Source organism: Mercenaria mercenaria, chromosome 4, assembly GCF_021730395.1.
Source record: "Mercenaria mercenaria strain notata chromosome 4, MADL_Memer_1, whole genome shotgun sequence".
NCBI lineage: Eukaryota > Metazoa > Mollusca > Bivalvia > Venerida > Veneridae > Mercenaria > Mercenaria mercenaria.
Genome location: NC_069364.1, coordinates 45,756,417 through 45,777,360, shown reverse-complemented (window position 1 = coordinate 45,777,360; position 20,944 = coordinate 45,756,417). Strand labels below are relative to the sequence as shown.

Sequence of the window (20,944 nt, the reverse complement as noted above, 5' to 3'; positions counted from 1 at the left end):
GTAGCTGAGCGGCAAAGCGTTTAGCTGCCAATATCAAGGTAGAGGGTTCGAATTTTGGCCATACCTTTTCCCCTAAATTTTATTTGCAAACTTTCCACTTTTGTCAAACGCACCGTGATATTTATGGTCCATTTATTGAAAGTTATCATATTCACCCGTTGTAAAAAAGTCAATTATTTAAATATTCTAGACAAAAAGACATATTACCTGTCACAAGCGTACTAGAAAATAAATACTTTAAGAAAAAAAAAAAAATATAAAGATAAAACAGGTAGCGATAACATCACATTACTTTACTTTAAAGAAATGATAACCGTGGTGACGAGGATGGCGTGACACTGATTAACTGTATAAAATACAAATATTGCTAAAAATTAACGAAAACGCTCGAAAAATATTGGCAAAGACTAATGAGTGCCTTTCATTAAATCAGATGATATAAGCATTTACACTGATTTACCCATCTCCACGAAAATAATCTGTACATATAATTTCTGCCGAACAGTTTTACTGCAACATTAATTGATAATAATTGTATGCATATTAACTAAATGAGATAGATAGCCCATGTACCCTAAACCTGGTAATCCAGTCTGACAATTTCTAACATTTTTCTACCTGCAAATTGACAATATCAGAAACTCGATAAATGCCAATTAACACAAATTAACGCAAATTAAGTGGGATCTTTAAAGCATAGATATTAGGTATCCAATCAGTGGGAAAAACGCTTCGCGCGTTCATATCCCGAAGCGATAACATCTGGCTCAAGTGACCGCACGCGATAATCTGTATATTGCATATTTCAGAGGGAAAGGAAGTCACGAGTAAGTACTTATTTGATTTAATATGTTTTAATTTTTAATAAACTGATTTTTTTGGGTGACAAACCAGACCATGAATTATATTTCAATTAATCGGAAACACGGGTTGCTTTTTATTGCTTTAACAAATTCAGAAGCGTCAAAAAGGTCAGTTTAATTTTGTTGTGGTAGCGTAATTTGTTAATTTAACGATGTTGTGCCATCGTTTAATACATTAATCAAATATCTGCAGAAATGAGATGCGGTTAATCTTAATATAAAAAAGAAATTCAGAATAGCCGTTAAATAGTTCATTCATTCATTCATTCATTCATTCGATTGATCATTTCTTCACAACTCATCATTTAACTATTATTTCATTCATTCTTTCATCCAATAGTCTACAAGGATGTCAGTCACCAAAAGTTGATGTTGCAAGTGTTTGAAATAAAAAAAAAAATCGTTCAAAAATCATTTGATGAATACCACTGGGGTTAAACGAGATTAAAGTTGAAGGGACAAAAACAACTCCTGATAGAAGTTTTATTTCGTAGAAGCTAGGTAGCCGAGGCTAGCTTTAAGAATGAATAAGGCGGCACGCACATTCATTCATTCGATTAAAACTAGAATCTCGGAAAAGCATTAATGAAGTTAATAATTACAATCTTTTATTTTTAGAAAATGGGTACCGGTAATCTGACAAAATAACGTTTTTTTTTCTAGATGGCACTTTTGCAAAAAATTACAACATCTCTTGCCTCTGTCTAGAGAGAAAAGGTTTTTTTTCTGCGAAAATATCAGTGTCAGTATGAAGAAATTGATACTATTACAGATTATTTTATCTCTACAGACTTTGTAAGTCTATGTAAGCGGTTGTGATGCGTATTATTTTTTCAAAGTATTATATAAAAAAGGTTGGTAATAATAAAAATTTATAATATGTAAAATTTGATTATAAATCTGAAAGTTTTAAGAATTTTATAGTGACCTAAAATACATACATACTATAGATCTTTTGCATTATCAATTTTTAGTAACATCTTTAAAACCGATAAAGCGGGAGAGCTTTACCTAAGAACAAATAATCCAATTTGTCGATTTCCGTACTAAGTGTTGTTGTTGTAGTAACACGGGGGTGGGGGTGGGGTGAATCGATAACTAAAAGCTTTGGTCATTATAATTTTTTATCTTATGCATTTACAGGCAAACGGTTTTCTAACGATGTACTTGAATGAAGTTTAAATTAATATTAAAGTGAAATGCGGAACAAGTCGAATATGTATATAATACTTTATTTATTGTCAAATAAAAGTAATATTTAGTAATATGAATATGGTATCTAACATATTTAAAATCGTTACATATTATACATCTAAAACAAACATTTACTTTCAGGACCATACATATACAAACAATAAGTAATTGCTCAGCTTAGTCTGTTATTTTAAATCGATTTTCAACGGACCATTTTGACATTTTAACAAATTAAAGTTGACGATATTTCCGATTGACTGGTACTTTTTCAGTTCTCTGTTACTCCATTTTACAGCTGTAAATCTTCAAATATGACCACAAACGTCTTTTTTTTCAGCAGGGCGCAAAATGATGTACTTAACAGGTTTTCTAAGTAGCGTTTCTATATACAACAAAAAATACGGCAAAAATTGGTTGTGTTAAAATTATCTCGCCGATGATATATAATTTGTCAAGTTTAATTAGACGTCATATTGGAGGCAAACGATTTTGAACGCAAAACACTGACGTCGAGTTTCACCCAAAATTTTGCGTAAAGACGCCCGTATTTATTGAAACTGCCCGATTGTTTTTTTTAACAATTTGAAAAAGCGTACATGATTTCATTCACTATCGATTCCAAAAATAAAAAAAGGGAAAATGATGGGGGTGGTCACATTAAGAATTCGATCTATTTTACCATTGCGCTTCCCTACCCAGTAAAAATAATGATACCTTAGTGTTTTCGTGAAATTTGGGCCAGGATCTTTACTGTTCAATATTCACTCAGTATATGCAACTCTATTAACATGTCCATTACGGTAACTTATTACTGTTAATTCTAAGGCTGGGTAATAGATTGTACTGATTTCTCCGTCTGTCATAAGATTTATGACATGAGTGCAAAAATCATGAAAGCTAAATCCCCGAGAGAAAGACAAAAGACGATATAAAGACTGAAGAAGGAAAATGATATGTATATTACAATGCAAAAAGCATAAAACCATAAAAAGTACCTATCACCTGTAGTAAGTGGGTTAACATATTTTTATGACCCAGCTTGAAACAACACTGACCGGATATTTCTTATCCCCAGGCAATATTGTAATACACAATGAAATTTAAAGGGTGATTAATCTAATTTTTACGATAAAAATTGTATATTTAACGCGCATTAAACACTAAACCCTCCCTTGCGTTATTGGTAACGACAGTGGAAAACTTCTTTATTGCCGCTGCAGTCAGGGTTCGTTTCCCGGCGCGACCATCTTTTTTCCTATATACGACATTTTTTAATAGTTTATAGAAACGAAAATTCCTATTTTAAGTTTCATAATGTGACAACTTCAGCTTAAAAGGTATCCTTGATGAACTGATAATTCTGCTTTTTAATCGAACCTCCTTTCAATATTTTACTCCGTAGATGTCATTTTTAGAATTTTATCGTCAAGCATATCCTGTGCATTTAAGGAATATTGATTAAGGAATATTAAAGCCTGTTTGCCTAGGGTCTATATATTTCGAAAAAAAAAAAAAAAAAAAAAAAAAAAAAAAAAAAAAAAAAAAACTGTGAGGACAATAAACATCTCGCGGGAAGGTCTATCTTTGAATGTCTACCGTTTTTCTGTTACTCTAGCCAGGCCTGTTCAAGTGCACGAATAGACATGCGCTCGTGCAAAACCAATCATTCTGAAAACAAAATGGTCATTTGTTAGGAATGAAATCGAGTATGCCTGTAAATTCGATCTTCAAACATTCAATCAAACTAGTACCATTTCTTTCATTTTACCACAGATTAGACATGTGTACACTGTTACATAATTATTATCGAATATTCGGCAACTCTAATATGAAATAATGTAAATTATATTGATACCCTGATATTATTTATTATATTTTAGTTAGGTTAATCTATGAGATATGGATAATTTTAAATCCAGATTTACAGATGCATTATATTTATTTGAACATAAAGAGATGAGACGTTTATGATGAATATTTTACTTGTCTAAGAATATTATACTGACCGCGAGATTGGAAATTCTGGAAACTCTTCAGATTGTTTAACCAAATATTAAAACGTTTAGAGGCAAATATATCGTTCAGAACTTGTTCAGTCACAAAGTTTAAAGAGATGTTTGAAACATTAAATTAAAAAAAAGCTTAACAACGCGACTGTTATGCATTCTCATCCATCAGATGTTCGTCAAAATCCCGGGGAACAACGGTAGACCTCTGGTATGCGAGAATGCTGTTATGTCACTCTGATTTATTTTATCCAAACTTTACAAAAGATTTATTGTGCATTTTGAATAAGTTCTAACACGGAGGATTGCGTAATGGCAGACAGGTTTAGGAACACTAATTTAGCATAGTTTACGTTAACGCTAGCGTTGGTTTAAATTATACCGTGGCTGTAGTTTTGACATTTTGGTAGGAATAAAATGGGGAAGTGTTATTTAGATCCCATTACCGCACTTTATGTGCTTTTGAAGTTTTGTGACAGGTAAAATCTCTCTTGAAAAAAAGTCTCTCCCGTACTTATGTTATTACTGTATGTCAGTTTGAAGACAATCCATCAAAATGAGGTGAGGATTGACCGGACAATGTGTGAACACCATGCATTTTATATTAAATATAATTTGGGAGATAGATTTTAACGTAATATAACCATAAAATGCAAATAAAACACTGTAGATAACTTGTATTAAATATCAACAGGCACATTTAATGATATCTAATTTCTTTTCGCGACGAAATGAGTATGGTGCGTTCTGACACTTAATGATGTCGTCATCCCTGCCCACATGTCATTTTATTCGTCATGATTTTCACATCATTTAATAGATATAATTATCGGTATCTATGAATTGCAAGAGTCCATTTTTTATAACTTTTAATGCGTGCATTTTTTTATTCCAGGTTGACACAAGAGTTGTTTACTGGAATCAGAAAACGGGACGACTATTTATTTCCACGATAGAGAATATGCTTTATGTGTGAAGTTTCTACTAGTTTGATCAACAGATGCAGACAGACAGCCCGGACGGGCCATTCGTTCTCAGTGACATTCGTAACAACAGATAAAAGCTTATACTTATTGAGATCAGGAAACTGAATAATTCCATGTGGTTCATCATTTGTAACCTGCTTACATATCGTGTTCCAGCACAGAACCAACATGCGTCTTTTTAAAGCGCCTGTTTTGAATACATCTTCGGACATTAGGAGGGGCGTACTGCTCTTTTTAGAAGACGGCAAATCGAAAAGCCTATAGCGATAATCAACATCCATGGGAATAACGAAAAACATGTACAGACAATAGTAAAAGAAGTGATACTCAACTGATTTGTTGAGTCAACCGCGCAGAATTAAATGTGCGAATTGTTAGTTTTTCAATTAGAAATGAACATAATAATATTAAGAAGTGCTTGATGTTATTGATTACTTACATTTTAATTCTGCTTATTTCATTTTGGACAAGAAATGAAAATGATTCATAATCGTTTGAAAAACTGATTTAAAAAATATTTAAGTTGAATAAAATGTTAGTTTAATCTGACATGTCTCCAATTAATAACAATATGAATTTTTTCTCATACCCTGTCTTTGTCTTGCTTTTTTCTAACATACCGTATTCTGCTGTAGGTATCACTGACATTCATTTTGTCATCTTTCAGTGTGTGCCCATATACGAAATCAGTTCACATAAAAGAAAAATACGGGATTTGTATACTATACGAGAAAAGTCTGGTAAATGTATCTTTTAGAAATACTGGTCCATGAATTCCCCGAATACGAAAACCAAATTCAGTCTAAATGTGACACAAAGATGGAATCTGTATACTCTGCATATCTTGCATAAACGGGGAAAAACCTGGCCCGTATATCAAAAACTACAGGTTCGTATATCCCCGTATATCAGATGCAAATACATTCCGTATATGACACAAGTACGGGATCCGTATATTGCGTATACCATGCATATACGGGACTAGTCCGTAGCCCGTATAGTAAAAAATACAGTTTCGTATATTCCCCGTATATGACATAAGTACGGGATCCGTATATTGCGTATACCATGCATATACGGGACTAGTCCGTAGCCCGTATATCAAAAAGTACAGTTTCGTATATGCCCCGTATATGACAAAAGTACGGGATCCGTATACTTAGTATATCATGCGTATACGGAAAAAATCCGAAGCCCGTATATTAGAAAATACAAGTCCGTATATGCCCCGTATATTAGATGCAATCACAGTCCGTATATGACAAAAATACGGGATCCGTATACTACGTATATTCGGAATATACAGGCTCGTATACGTGTTCCGTATATTCTAAAATACGGAAAGTATACGAGAAAAAAGTCTCAAGACCCTTCGAATACATGAAAATGAAAATTATGTTAAAGCAGGACACGAATAAACACCATTTCTAGGGATTTTTTTTTTAAAGTTTGTATATTGCATATATACGGGAAATATACATTTATGTATATTCGGCGTATACGGGATCCCGTATATGCATGACAAATATACGGACTTCGCGTATACTAGATGTTCCGAATACGGGATCGTATATTAGGTCCGTATATTTGTAATATACATCTCGTATACTCCCGTATTTTCGAAATATACGGGACCGTACACTCCCGTATATTGACCCTTTTTTTGCAGTGGATCCGTTGTTAGGACTGTAATCAAATACGTATGCTGGCTTAAACTTGTCAACAAGACAATACATGGCTACAAAACAGTTGGTTTCATCTGCTAGTTCCAGATACAAGTCGACAGTAACTGTATCCAGTGTATTAGCAAACGGCATTTTGTTAAAAGTTCACCGCTACTAGTTGATATGAAAACTTTCTCCTATTAACTTCCACAAGCACAGCCAATTATTGCCAGAATATGTTTTTTTCAGATCTTAGCATTTATACTTATAGACAAACAGTCTTTTCCACACACCAACAAGAATAAGAATCTGCTGCAAGACTGCTTAATGAATGGAGGGTGCTTAATGGTTTAATAGTGCAGAAATAATGTATTTATTGCAGCAGAAACGCTTCAAAACATTGTTGCCTTAAAATGACGTAATTGACGTCATGACGTTACATGTCAGTTACGGCGCAAAATTAATAGCTTTTATTTTGAAAGTACCTATTTCTGTGCATTTTCAAATAGCAACAGCCATTATTTCATGAAATATTTTTATGAGTCTTTCGCTCTGAATAATGATCAGTAGTTAGCATCTTTTATGCAGTTAGACTGAAATGTTATGCGGAATGTAAGAAAATTGATGACGGTAACTGATGTTATTGGGAATATAGTTGGGTGAAAGGTTACTTATTACGGCCATTTTCAAATATAAGACTGGGCTGTTTGATTTGTAATGCCTATTTTCAAGTTACCGTTGATAATTTGTTACTTATATGCTAAAACTAAGCTCCAATTATTTCAAATTTCAGTAGAAAATTGTGGTTTCTTGAATTAAATTGGTGTTACCATGGAAACTAGGCCCGTGACCTTTATATCTAAATGTAAAATTCAAAGGCGTTGACAGCTTTGGCTTATTATTTGCATTTCAACAATATTCATGAGAAAAAAATAGCGGCATGCTGAACGATTTTTCATAAAATATGTCAGACGAGGGGAACTGCTGTTAGTATTTTAAGTATTCTAAGCTGGAAATTTGTTTAAATAAATGCAAATAACACTTAGATATTACTTACGTTAGAAATAATGGGCCCGTCTTATCAAGATACTTACGAGAATATTTCTCGTATCTTTCTCGTAAGTCTCTCGCAACGTTCTCATAAATCTGACAGGTGTCTTATGAAAATTATCGTAGCTACGATATCGTAAGTTTCTACATAAAATCCTCGTAAAGTTACGAGAGGGTCAGGGGTCTCGTTAATATATTTACGATATCGTAAATAAAATGGCGGCATCCGTGTGAGCAACCACGACGAAACTTTCTGTCGAAAATACTGCAGATTGTTCAGCAGTAAAACTTGATTTTCCGTGTACATGTTGCACAACAGTGGATGAACTACGTCATCGATCATACAAAAGCACGCGCTTTGGGTCAGTGCGACACGAAGCGGAAGCGAGTGTAAAGGAAATATTGAGCACATAAATGCTGTTTATCTTCGGTGTTTCCTGTGTTGACAGATCAGTTGGAGGGACATGCTGGTAATACTTGTTGTAGAAATATTCGGTTATTTAGGTATAATTTTATTAGTGTCCATATTGCAGACATTCATCATCAACGGTTATTTGGGGTCGACTCGTACCCTATTTATTTCGTATCAGTGTTTTTTATCGTCTATATAATAAAAGAAACTGAATGTGCATGAGACTTGATTTTAATATAAAAATAAATTAAATAGGCATCAATGATCCATATTCGATACGGACAAATGCCTGCAATCGAAGGGTATGTTTGACAGTATATTGCAACTGTAACAGTCTCAGGAAAAATGTGCAGCCTCGACCGGGTTTCAAACCTTACCATGCCAAAGCTCTACCAATTGAGCAACCGAGGCCACCCTATACGTGAACCGCTACACACCTTCCCTCTTATTGCGAGACATTAGCACTACTGGCCAATGTCTGCCGCAGACTGTTAACCGAATTTAGATTTACACCCCACTGTCCCAGCCAAACTGTTTTGCCCTGCATGGGCTCCAAGGGTGAGCACCCTGGAGGAGCCCCCAGTTGTAACAGTCTCAGGAAAAATGTGCAGCCTCGACGGGGATTCGAACCTCAGACCTTCGGCTTACCTTGCCAACGCAGTACCAATTGAGCTACCGAGGCCACCCGATACGAGAACCGCTACACAACTAATATGACTTGTCTGTATTGAACATATGTTTACTGGATAATAAAGTCAAGGAATTCTCTTGCCCTCCAATAAATTAACTGAACGCCGCCTAGCCTGCATGATAGTCATCAGGTAACCCAATGCCTAGTCGAGAGTCCTCTAGGGGTTTTGTATCTGGCTTGAAATCTTGATTTGACATATTTGTGATATTACATACGTCATGCAATGTAAGTTACAAATGAAACATTCTTATCACACAAGCTTGGTATCACAGTTTATTATGATGTCTTTAAAACTATTTATGTTGCAGAATGCCAGAAGAAATTACAGACAACAATACTGCTCAGTGCAGTAACCACTGAAAAAAAAAAACACTGCTCAAGGCAAACTTTTGGGACGGAGTGCTGCATACATGGGCTTATGCACAAACTGAGATTTTGCAAGTCAACTGTCAAAGTCATAAAGAGAGGTAATAAAAGGATTGGAATCCATAATACCTTTTAAACTGTTAAGCAGATATTTAAACCTATGACAAATATATGAGTTATTATTGAGATAACAATTATAAAAAATAGGAAATAGCAAGAAATTGATATTTTTTTTTTATGTTCATGATAAAAAAAATGGCTGCCAAATTATAACCAAAGTCATTATTACCCTTCAAAGGTAGTTTGTCGCATTAAACCAAGTCTTTCTATTTTCTTAATATTGTATTATAATAAAGTTCTAAACAGTGACATTTTTTTTGTAACAGATAGTGGACAATGTTGAACAGAGTTGAAGTCCTGGAATCTCGGTCAACTGCAGATAGCAGCATGGCGTAAAGCAGACGTCTTGTTTCCCAGTCCAATTTTAGGCAGGTATTCTTGGTGGTATGTGACAAAAGTTTGAGTTTTTTTTTTCTTCCTCTTGAATTCATACAGTCATATAGAACCATGAAAATGTCAATTTAAGTTTATAAAATGTTCAAAATGAAGTAATTATAAGATTCCTTCATTCTAAAGATATATCATGTCTTTGTCTGAATTATAGTAGCAAATATATATATTCCTTCTTATCTTAGAATGATAGTAATAAATGTATTGCACATTATAAATAATTTAATAATTCTTCATATTAAAGCAGATTTTATTTTTTATTTGTTTCTGAAGAAAAACAGTTGACAGACCATATTACTGATATTACATTTTGTCATAACTAGCTTTAATAAACCAGGATGAGTTTGAATATTAGCTTTACTTTTTCAGGTATGAAACTGCAGTCAACACAGGTTTTTAGAGGTCTGCAAGTACAGAGTTTTAAATTGTGAAACAAAGTAAGTTATTTTTGTCTTTTCTAAGACTTGTAGGGCATATTTAAGACTTATACATGCTATACATATTCACTTTTACTTCTCAGAATTCATCATATAATATGTCATACCAGATAGCACACAGTACTGTTTGTCCATATAGAGTACACCTTTTATTTGCTTGAAAATATTTTGACTTTTCACAACTGATGTGGTATCAGTTGCCCTTTGTTGCTGTGCATTTGAAATCCACACTAGGGGTATAGCATTCTTTCATGCAGGAAAGTTATCCAGCTAATTTACATAGTGTTGGTTGTTAAAACAAGTGCCTGCTCTATCTTGTCTGAAATAATACCTGGGGTCTTCTGTCACCATTAAAAGCTTGAAAGTCATACTAAAAAAAAAATTTTGTCCGTTTTAAGTTCCTTACATAATAACATTTTGATGTTAACAAGAAAGCAGTAACAGTACACACCACAATGAACTGAAAATATGCTTATATAGCTTGATGAACTAAATTAGATTTTAGCTGGAATTTCTACAATTTAAAGATTAATCAATTATGTTTAATAATGTGCCAGGAGTTTTACATATCAGCAGGTTTCTTAAGCACTACTTTATGAAATGCTTTCAAAGGTCAGTCATACATGTCTTCTTCATCATTAGTTGATCTCACAGACAGGTCACATAGAACTCTCTAGCTTTTATTTTGTCAGAATTGTGCCTTTTTTAAACTAGAGATTTTGGTAACAGTTTTGCCTGTGTTTCAAAAACTGCTAGGCCTTCATAAATTACTTTGCTGTCATCAGATACCCTCACAAGGCAAGTTGTGTAACTCTAGCTTCAGTCTTGTCGAAATTGTGCCTCTTTTAATTTAGAAAATTTTATTAAAGATTAATGTGTGTAAGCTGGTTTCTCATAAACAACTTCCCATATGATGATAATATTTTCAGCTTTAGAATAGTTAAATACACATAAAGTTAAACATGGATGTATATGTGACAGCCCTGATTTTAAGGGTTTGGATAGTAATATTTTAAAATCAAGAGTTATCTCCCTTTGTTAGTTTTATTGTGTTTTGTGTGCATTCATGTGCATTGACCCTAGGGCAAAATTTTCCCTCTGAAATGCTTTAATTTCATTGGATTAGTCTTTCATAAGATACTTGGTCATTGTCTGTATAGTCATGTAACTGAATACTAGGAATATAAACTAGCTATTTTTATTTAGGGACCCAGACTGTCAAAAATAAATGTTTAACATTAGGTATATGGGCATTTTCTCCAAGAATTTAGGGGCCCAGCCCAAAATCTAGGGGCCATGGGCTACTGGGCCCCTGCTAATTTATATCCTTGAATACATGTATTGAGCTTTTTATTTTAAAACAGTTGAATTAATATTGGATTAAATACAGGTTTTTTTTATTTCACTCACTACAATTTGTAATTATCAATTCAATGGTCTCATAAAGTGCTTAGTAATGATTTTATCTTTTATGCTGTTGGCCCATTCTGTTTAGACAGTTTGTTAATATTTTGTTTCATAAATGACAGTCTTTCTTATATCACTGTCTCATTCTCCATTTGCACTATAAACCATTTAATCATTTACAGACCTCTAACCAGATCACAGTGTGTGTGTGTTATGCTGTGCTGAGATATTGCTGTGACATATGGTGGATTAAGGTCCACAACCTGGTACATGCATAATTTGTATTTGTAACCTTTAATTAATTGCATAGCAATGTACATTTGAGTTTACACACTTCCTGAAGTATATGTATTTTAGCTGTAATATGCCACTACACACACATGTATATGTTTGAGCCTGAGATGTCATTATTTGATTAAGAGATATGCTTAATATGAACTGTAGGGTATTTTGTGTAACAACTTTGTGTCTTATATGATTGTAAGTATTTATAGTAAGTATTGTTCATATGTATTTTCAGGATGCGTTATACTAAATACTATGGAGATACTAATATTAAAATAGTAAAACTACAATTGGTAAATTGCTTGTTGACCTTAACAAAGGAATGAGAAGAACCCATCCCCATAAACACAATTAGTTTTTACAGCCAATCATTATGGCATCCTATAGAAACTAATAGAGTGGCATATACATATTCTATATTACTGTAGGTTGAAATTATTGTTTTGCCCATACCAAAGTTTTAGATATGGGTAGATCATCAGGTATTTTTTCTTCATATTTTTTTCACAATACAGTGTTTAAACTAGAATTGCAGACAGAGCAAATTGTAAACAATTCTTGCATTCAACTAAACTTCTTTCAGAAAATTGCACTAAAGTAACACAGCGATTATGACTGAAAGAAGATAATAGGATATTTGTTTTCATCTAGAGAAATTAAAATGAGGGTTGGAACAATTTTGGTCAGTCAGTTGAAGTAGTTGAGGGTGGTTCTTTACATTATTTGATGGAAAAACATGTATATATGTTGTTGTTTTTTTCCAGGTATTATATGAGTTGACAACTGTACAAGACATCCTATTGAAGACAGTTCTGAGTGGGCAACAGCCCAAGACACCTTGTTAATGCTGCTCTGTTATCTACTGAGTTTCTACATACAAGTCAAGTAAGTACTGTACTTGCTAAACTGAATTCATTTGAAGCCTTTTGTACCCCCCCCCCCCCCCCCCCGCGACAACAAAGTTGTAAGTGGGGTATACTGGTTTCAGGTTGTCTGTCTGTCTGTCTGTCTGTCCGTCTGTCCGTAGACGCAATCTTGTGCGCACCATCTCTCCTCATCCCCTTGACACAATTTAATGAAACTTCACACAAGTGATCAGTAACAACAGTAGTTGTGCATGGGGCTTTGTTTTTTTGTTTATACTATACTATATACATAGACACAATCTTGTGCGCACCATCTCTCCTCATCCCCTTGACACAATTTAATGAAACTTCACACAAGTGATCAGTAACAACAGTAGTTATGCATGTGGCATGTTAGGTTCTTTCAGCGACAAAATTGCAGAGTTATGGGACTTTGTTTCTTGTTAACATACTATGTACATACAGTCTGCATATGCAATCTTGTGCGTGCCTAATCTACCAAACCCTTGCACACAATTTAATGAAACTTCACACAAGTGATCAGTACCAACCCTAGTTGTGCATGGTGCATGTTACATTCTTTTAGATAAATATTCTGCATAGTTATGGGACTTTTTTTTTGTTACTATACTGTATACATACAGTCTATATACATACAGTCCACATAATTATGCAATCTTGTGTTCGTCAAATTGCAATGTACTGTGTCAGTGCATGCGGGGGATACACTCATTACCTTTAGTGATAGCTCTAGTTTAGCTTGACTGTATGAAGTATATGGAGAGCTGTCCTACTTGCCCCGGCATCAGCATTCATGTCTACACCTGTTAGTACAAGGTGGATTTTCTTCAAACTTAAAACCACATCATATGACACAAGGGACAAAACTCTGGCACCAGTATTCCATGAATTATTCCCCTTTTGTACTAAAAATTTCAGGTTAAATTTTCAGTGCACTTTTCATTCTATTAATTATTAATTGATTAAAACTTGAAATACATTGCAGTTGTTCCACGTCATCTCCCACATCATAATGACACAAGGTCTCAAAAAAATACACAAATTTTTAATGAATTATGCCAAATTGTACTTACTTAAAGAATGAATCTGGGTCATGTTGAGTCAAAAACAAGGTCACTCGGTCGAATCAAAGGAAAGCTTGTAAACACTAGAGGTCACAGTTGTGACTCAATCTTTATGAATTTTGGTCAGAATGTTTATCTTGATGGTCTCTAGGCTAAGTTTGAAACTGGGTAATGTGGAATTAAAAACTAGGTCACTAGGCCAGATCAAATGAAAATCTTGTCAATACTTTTAGAGTCCACAGTTTAAGTTGGAACCTGATGAGAATTGGTTATAATAATTGTCTTGATAATCTATAGGTCTGGTCAACTTAGAATCTGGGTTATCTGGAGTTAAAAACTAGGTCAAACTTCATGAAACTTTGTCAGGATGTTTATCTTGATGATCTTAATGCCAAGATTGAATCTGGGTCATGTGGTTTTAAAAACTAGGTCACTAGGCTAGATCAAAGGAAAATCTTGTTAACACTGTAGAGACCACATTTTAAGTTTGAAACTCATGAAAATTGGTCAGAATGCTTGTCTGAATGAATTCTAGGTCAGATTTGAATATGGGTTAATATGGGTCAAAAACTAGGTCACCAGTCAAATAAACAAAAAAAGCAGGTGTATGTGCAATAGGGGCTGCGTGTTTGAATGGATATTGGTGAAATTTTATCAGAATTAATTTCTTGATGAAATCTAGATAAAGTTGGAATCTGGGCCATCTGGGAACAAAAACTAGGTCACCTGGTCAAGTCAAAGAAAAACATTGTGTCTGCAATAGGGGCTGCATTTGTCATTTGATGTGCATGAAACTTATTCAGAATGTTTGTCTCCATCAAATCTCAGATGATTTATTTTATCTGGGTCACCTTGGATGAAAAACTAGGTCAGCAGGTCAAATCAAAGAAAAGGTTTACACTCTAGGGCCTACATGTTTGGTTAAATCTTTATACAGCTTTGTCAGAATGTTTGGTATCAATAAGTCCTAAATGTTGTGGAATCTTGGTTATGTGAGGTCAAAAATTAGGTCACTCTAGTGGCGACTTTTTTGCTCCAATCTTCCCAAAACTTTGTCAGAATGTTTGTTTTCATCAAATCTTGAACGATTTCTAAATTGAAGCATGTGGGGTCAAAAACTAGGTCATTAGGTCAAATAAAAGAAAAAGCTTGTTTACACTCAAGAGGCAACCTTTTTGGTCCAACCTTAATGAAAATAGATCAGAATATTTGTCTCCATGAAATCACTAGGATAAACATGTTTACACTGTTATGTTGTGTTACTCAGGTGAGCAACCTTAGGCCATCTTGGCCATCTTGTTACTTAAATGTTAGGTTAAAGTTTTATTTTGATGAACATTCACTCTACCTCTGTTATTATTAAATGGTTTTAATTCAAACTTAAAATAGTTGTTTGGCATCATCACCCACATCACATGACACAAGGTCCACAACTGGCACCAGTATTTTATGAATGGTGCCACCATTTTAGCTCACCTGAACTTTGTTCATGTTGAGCTGTTAGTGTAGGTGGATGGTTCGTTGTACATCGCCCGGCTTCCTGTGTTAGTAATTTCATTTAAACATCTTCTTCGCTGAAACTACCGGTCAGAATTACACAAAACTTGGTCAGTAACATCCTGTCATGGACTTTTAATTAAATAGTTTTCTAAGATTCTTCTTGATTTTTAGTGGCCATCAAAAGCTAAAGGAAGAAAAACTTTTAAATGACTTCTTCTTATGAACCGCTTGATGGATCTTCATTAAATTTGGTTTGTAGCATTAACTAAAGGTCCTCACCCAAGTTTGTTCAAAGTGAGGGCACTTGGGTCCCCTTTTAGGGGCAGCTAGAGGCTGAGCTAAAAATAGAAATACCTTTAACCTACACTTGTCATGAACAGCTGAATGTATCTTCTTCAAACTTAGTATATCCAGAGCTAAAAATAGAAAAGAAGTAGATAACTCCTTGTCTTGAAGCTAGTTCAGATGTGATCAGTACAAACCTAGTTGTGCATTTTGCATGTTAGGGTCTTACCCTTATCCTGCTAAATTTCTATAATGAATTAGTCACAGTACCATTAACTGTAAAAAGGGGTACTTATGAAAAATAAACTGACTGAATGGTAAACAGTGCAGATCATGATCAGACTGCATGGATGTGCAGGTTAATCATGATTTACACTGGTCGCAAAGACAGAATCAGCCATGTCCAGCATGATAAGAGTTAACATATTTTCTGCCGAGTTATGGAACTTTGTTTTTTGTTAGCTCACCAGAGCACAAAGTGCTGAAGGTGAGCTATTGTGACCGGTCATTTTCCGGCGTCCGTCGTGCATCAGCATTTGCCTTGTGAACACTCTAGAGGCCACATTTGTGACCCAATCTTTATGATTCTTGGTCAGAATGTTAGTCTTGATGAGCTCTAGGTCAGGTTTGAAACTGGGTCATGTGGGTCAAAAACTAGGTCAGCAGGCCAGATCAAAGGAAAAGCTTGTGAACACTCTAGAGGCCACAGTTATTACCCAATATTTATGCAACTTGGCCAGAATGTTTGCCTTGATGATTTCTAGGTCAAGTTTGAAGCTGGGTCATGTGGGGTCAAAAGCTAGGTCACCCGGACAAATCAAAGGAAATACTTGTGAACACTTTAGAGGCCACAGTTGTGACCCAGTCTTTATGAAACTTTGTCAGAATGCTTGTCTTGATTATTTCTAGATAAAGTTTGAAACTGGGTCATGTGGGGTCATGGTTTCCGAAAGATAACTCATGAAAGGCTTGACCGATTTTAATAATTTTTGGTACACAAGTGTAACATTAGAAAATACATGTCAAGTTCGAAATTGGGGTCAGTAGGGCAAAGGTCACATTGACCTTGAAAAGTTAAACGGTTACCGGATGATAACTTGAGAACGCTTGTGCCTAGGATCATTAATTTTGGTACATAGGTGTAACATCATAAAATGCAGGTTAAATTCGACTTTGATATCTGTAGGTCAAAGGTCAAGGTCACAGTGACTCGGAACAGTTAAATTGTTTCCGGATGATAACTCGAGAACGCTTGGGCCTAGGATCATGAATTTTGATACACAGGTGTATTATCATAAAATACAGGTCAAGTTCTACTTTGAGTTCAGTAAGTCAAAGGTCAAGGTCACAGTGACTCGGAACATTTAAATGGTTTCCGGATGATAACTTGAGAACGATTTAGCCTAGGATCTTAAATTTTGGTACACAGGTGTAACATCATGAAATGCAGGTCAAGTTCAATTTTGAGGTCAGTAGGTCAAACGTCAAGGTCACAGTGACTCGGAACAGTTAAACGGTTTCCAGATGATAACATGAGAATGCTTGGGTTATGACCAGCAGTTGACCCCTACAGATTTTGAGGTCAGTAGATCACAGGTCAAGGTCACAGTGATACGGAACATTTAAACGTTTTTTTGGACAAGAACTTCAGAACACTTGGGACTAGGATCACGAAACTTACTAGGGAGGTTGGTCATGACCAGCAGATGATTTGTATTGATTTTGAGTTCCACAGGTCAAAGGTCAGAGTGACCCGGAACATTTAAACCTTTTCTGGACAATAACTTGATCATAAATTTTTGTACACAGGTGTAACATGATACAGCAGGTCAAGTTTGACTTTGAGGCTAGTAAGTCAAAGGTCAAGGTCACAATAACACAAACAGTTAAACGGTTTCCGGATGATAACTTGATAACTCTTGCGTCTAGGTTAATGAAAAGTGATAGGGAGGTTGGTTATGACCAGCAGATGACCCCTACAGATTTTGAGGTCAGTAGGTCACAGGTCAGACAATAACTTCAGAAAGCTTGGGACTAGGATCACGAAACTTAATAGGGAGGTTGGTCATGACCAACAGATGATTTGTATTGATTCTGAGTTCCAAAGGTCAAAGGTCAGAGTGACCTGGAACATTTAAACTTTCTCCGGACAATAACTTGAGAGATAATGAAACTTCATAGGGAGGTTGATCATGGCCAACAAATTTCCTCTCTTGATTTTGAGGTCAGTAGGTCAAAGGTCAAGCATGTTCACTGTCGACATTGGCTTAGTTCTGTGACAAGGACATATTGTGGGGGTATAATTCGTCACTCCTGTGACAACTCTAGTTTTCATTAAAATTGATCTATAGCATCATTGTAAGGTCATCTCTCAAATTTGTTCAAATGAGGGCACATGACCTGTTTTATGCTTTTATACATATCACAAATATTATTATTCATGATTCAGTGTGTCATAAATATATTCACTGTCATATGGTCAAGGGCTTGGGCCTTCTTAATTCGTCCGTCACACTAGCTGGTGTACTCAATTGCTCTTACAGTTACCATACATGGTATGATTAGGCTTAAGAAGCAGATGATCCCAAATGTTTTGGGGATTAGTAGGTCAAGGTCATACTGATCAGAGAAACAACCCATCATGGGGGCATACAGGTTCTTCAAACAGCTCTCTTTTTTTAATTTTCAGGTATCCATCAAAGATTGGCCATGCATGGTGTTTACAGAACGGAAAGCCAAGCTGTGATTTTTGAAAATTTATTATAAAGTTCTAAATGGAAATACAATTTGAAAAGTACAGACAACTTCTTGTATTTTCAAGCTACCACTTAACCATAGTGTTAATTGATCGATTACAGACATAAATGTATGCCGTGAAGTTCAGTTTAAAGTGACTAAATATAAACGCTGTAACAGGAGGATTGGTCAATAGCTGAAAGGTCAAGCTCTAAGGCCATTATTCACAAGCCAAATACTTTTGTGTCTCTAAATCTCGTATAGGGAGCAGATGTCAAAAGGTCATATTTATGCCCAACTTTGAAGAATAGGTGGTGAATTGCTTTGCTCATTGTTGGTCTGTCGGCATCGTTTTAATCCCCTGCCATAAGTGGTGGGGAGTTATAGGAATGGTCTCTGTCCTTACGACCGTCCGTAACATTTTGTATCGCTAAGTATATCCTAAACCCCTCCAAGGATTTTCATGAAACCACCTCATTAAAACGATGTGCAGAACTTATAAGTCAACCATGTCAGCTCAAGGTCAAGGTCACAGCTCGAGCTCAAAGGTTTGAGCCGTCCATTTTGTGTCTGCTCTGTATCTCCTAAACCCCTTGAACGATTTTCATGAAACTTGGGAAGGGCACCTGGGGTCTTCATTCACCATCAAAGCTGGAAAATCGCCATATGACCTATAATTGTCGGTGTGAGTTAAACAACAAAAATACTAACTTCACAGACTTATTTTCTATTTTCAACATACGACGCTTGAGGTTTTTGCTGTTGATGAGTCAAGGTCAAAGTGAAAAAGATGCTCATTCATATGATTTACATACTAAGCTGGGGTTTGAACCTGTATTGGAAGTATGGGAAGTTTTTTATCACTAGGTTAGGAAAGAAACAGTCATTTCGTCATGATCTGTACGAAACAAGGCCGGAATTTTCGTAAAATCGCGCCCAAGTCTGAAATTTGGATCAAAAACTAGATCAAATCGCAAAAATACACGTTTACAAGTAATGTCACATTTCCTACTTTATGTTTTTGTTTTGATGAATTCAAGTTAAACTGTTCATCTGCGAGCAAAATATACATCACTAGTTGAAATCATAGAAACTCGCACACTGTTTCTGTACACCTGTCCTGTCAACTTCAAGTATTTCGACAGAGTAAGATGGACATGTCTGTCAGTTAGAAAAATTCTGAATAGTACATGCAATAATTAATCACAGGTGCCCATCTGGGCATTCTTTTAAGAACGAGTGGAAACTTTTATAAATACTGACCTCCCGTAAGCCATACTGACAACATCCTCACGTGATGTTTCGAACCCACAGCGAGGCAAGTGATTCGAAGTCGGCGACCTTTACCACTCGAAGACACCATTCATTAATCTTACCAAGCAACTGGTGCAACGCAATGCATTGAAACATGGTACCGTACATTGTCTTGTGTATATTTCTACACATTCATAGTTATTTTAAGCATATATGATCCGCCATGAGAAAATCAACATAGTGGCTTTGCGCAGTCTGGTCAGGATCCATGCTGTTCGCTAACAGTTTCTCTGATTCCAATAGGCTTTAAAAGCGAACAGCATGGATCCTGACTAGACTGCAAAGGACAATGTCATACTAAGTGGTGAAGTGTAATTTTGGAGCTTGTTCTGACAGAAACTTTGCCATGCGTAAAGCATTTGTATTCTATTCTGCATAAGTGTTTGATTGTACCGGAGTTTTGCGCGCAACTCCCAGACCCCTACCTCAAAAGTCTAGGTTGCGCGTATGGGTAAAATGTCATTTTAGAGCTTCTCCGTGCCATAACATTGATATGCATTAAAAATCTTATTTTTGTTTGACATTAATAATAATTTCAATGCGACAAAATGTCACTCGTAAAACCAGGCCCCTATCTCTGAGGTCAAGATCACACTTATGTGTCAAATGTTTTAACGTTGACATGCATTGCTCAATCTTTCTTTTAATTTTTATATCCCTCTTAGTGGACTAACGATTGTTTTAATAGAATAACGTTTTTTTTTTTTTTACTTTAAATAGCTTATTTTGTAACTTTTTTTATTATCGGCCGTAGGGAAAAATACAAAACCATTTTTCTGCGGTACAACATGGATCGTACCTCAAATATTTAGGTGTATTTTTGACCTATCACTGCCTGGTCTTTTGTGGACTTTATTATTTTTTTTCTGTGGAGGATCAATCCTGTTTAAATAACTTTGGTTTGGGTCAAGATCTTAAAATGAAACTGGTTTGAATTGGCTGAAATGTATAAGTAATTCATGAGATGTGTCAGCAAAAAATAAATGGCTCGACATTGATGCCCTCTGAGCTTCAAAATTCTAGTTAAAGATGTACTATGTTGTTTTTTAATTTACGAACTAGTTTGTGTTTTTAGCTGGTTCATGAATATATACGAAGTATTGACATTAGTTTTTAGGGGGTCACACATGTCCACTGGCCCGTTTGTCTCTCCATACCTTCTTAACCACTGGAAAGACTTGCATCAAAAGATGTTAAATGTAAACGATTGTTCTGTGATAGGCCACCCTGAGCACAAAATGAGCTACTGTGATCACCTTGTGTCGAATATTCATGAGGTCACAATTT

General features: G+C 35.3%; 1 long non-coding RNA gene across 2 annotated transcripts; it reads left to right on the top strand.

The window, feature by feature from the left end:
* Nucleotides 1-8,799: 8,799 nt before the first annotated feature.
* Nucleotides 8,800-12,765, top strand: LOC128556748 (uncharacterized). Of its 2 annotated transcripts, none has more exons than XR_008370812.1 (5): nt 8,800-9,333; nt 9,619-9,736; nt 10,112-10,179; nt 11,769-11,852; nt 12,636-12,765. It is a non-coding gene; the product is annotated as an uncharacterized LOC128556748 (long non-coding RNA). The 2 variants fall into 2 exon arrangements; XR_008370813.1 differs by having other exon boundaries at nt 8,803-9,333; nt 9,619-9,724.
* The last annotated feature ends 8,179 nt before the right edge of the window (nt 12,766-20,944 follow it).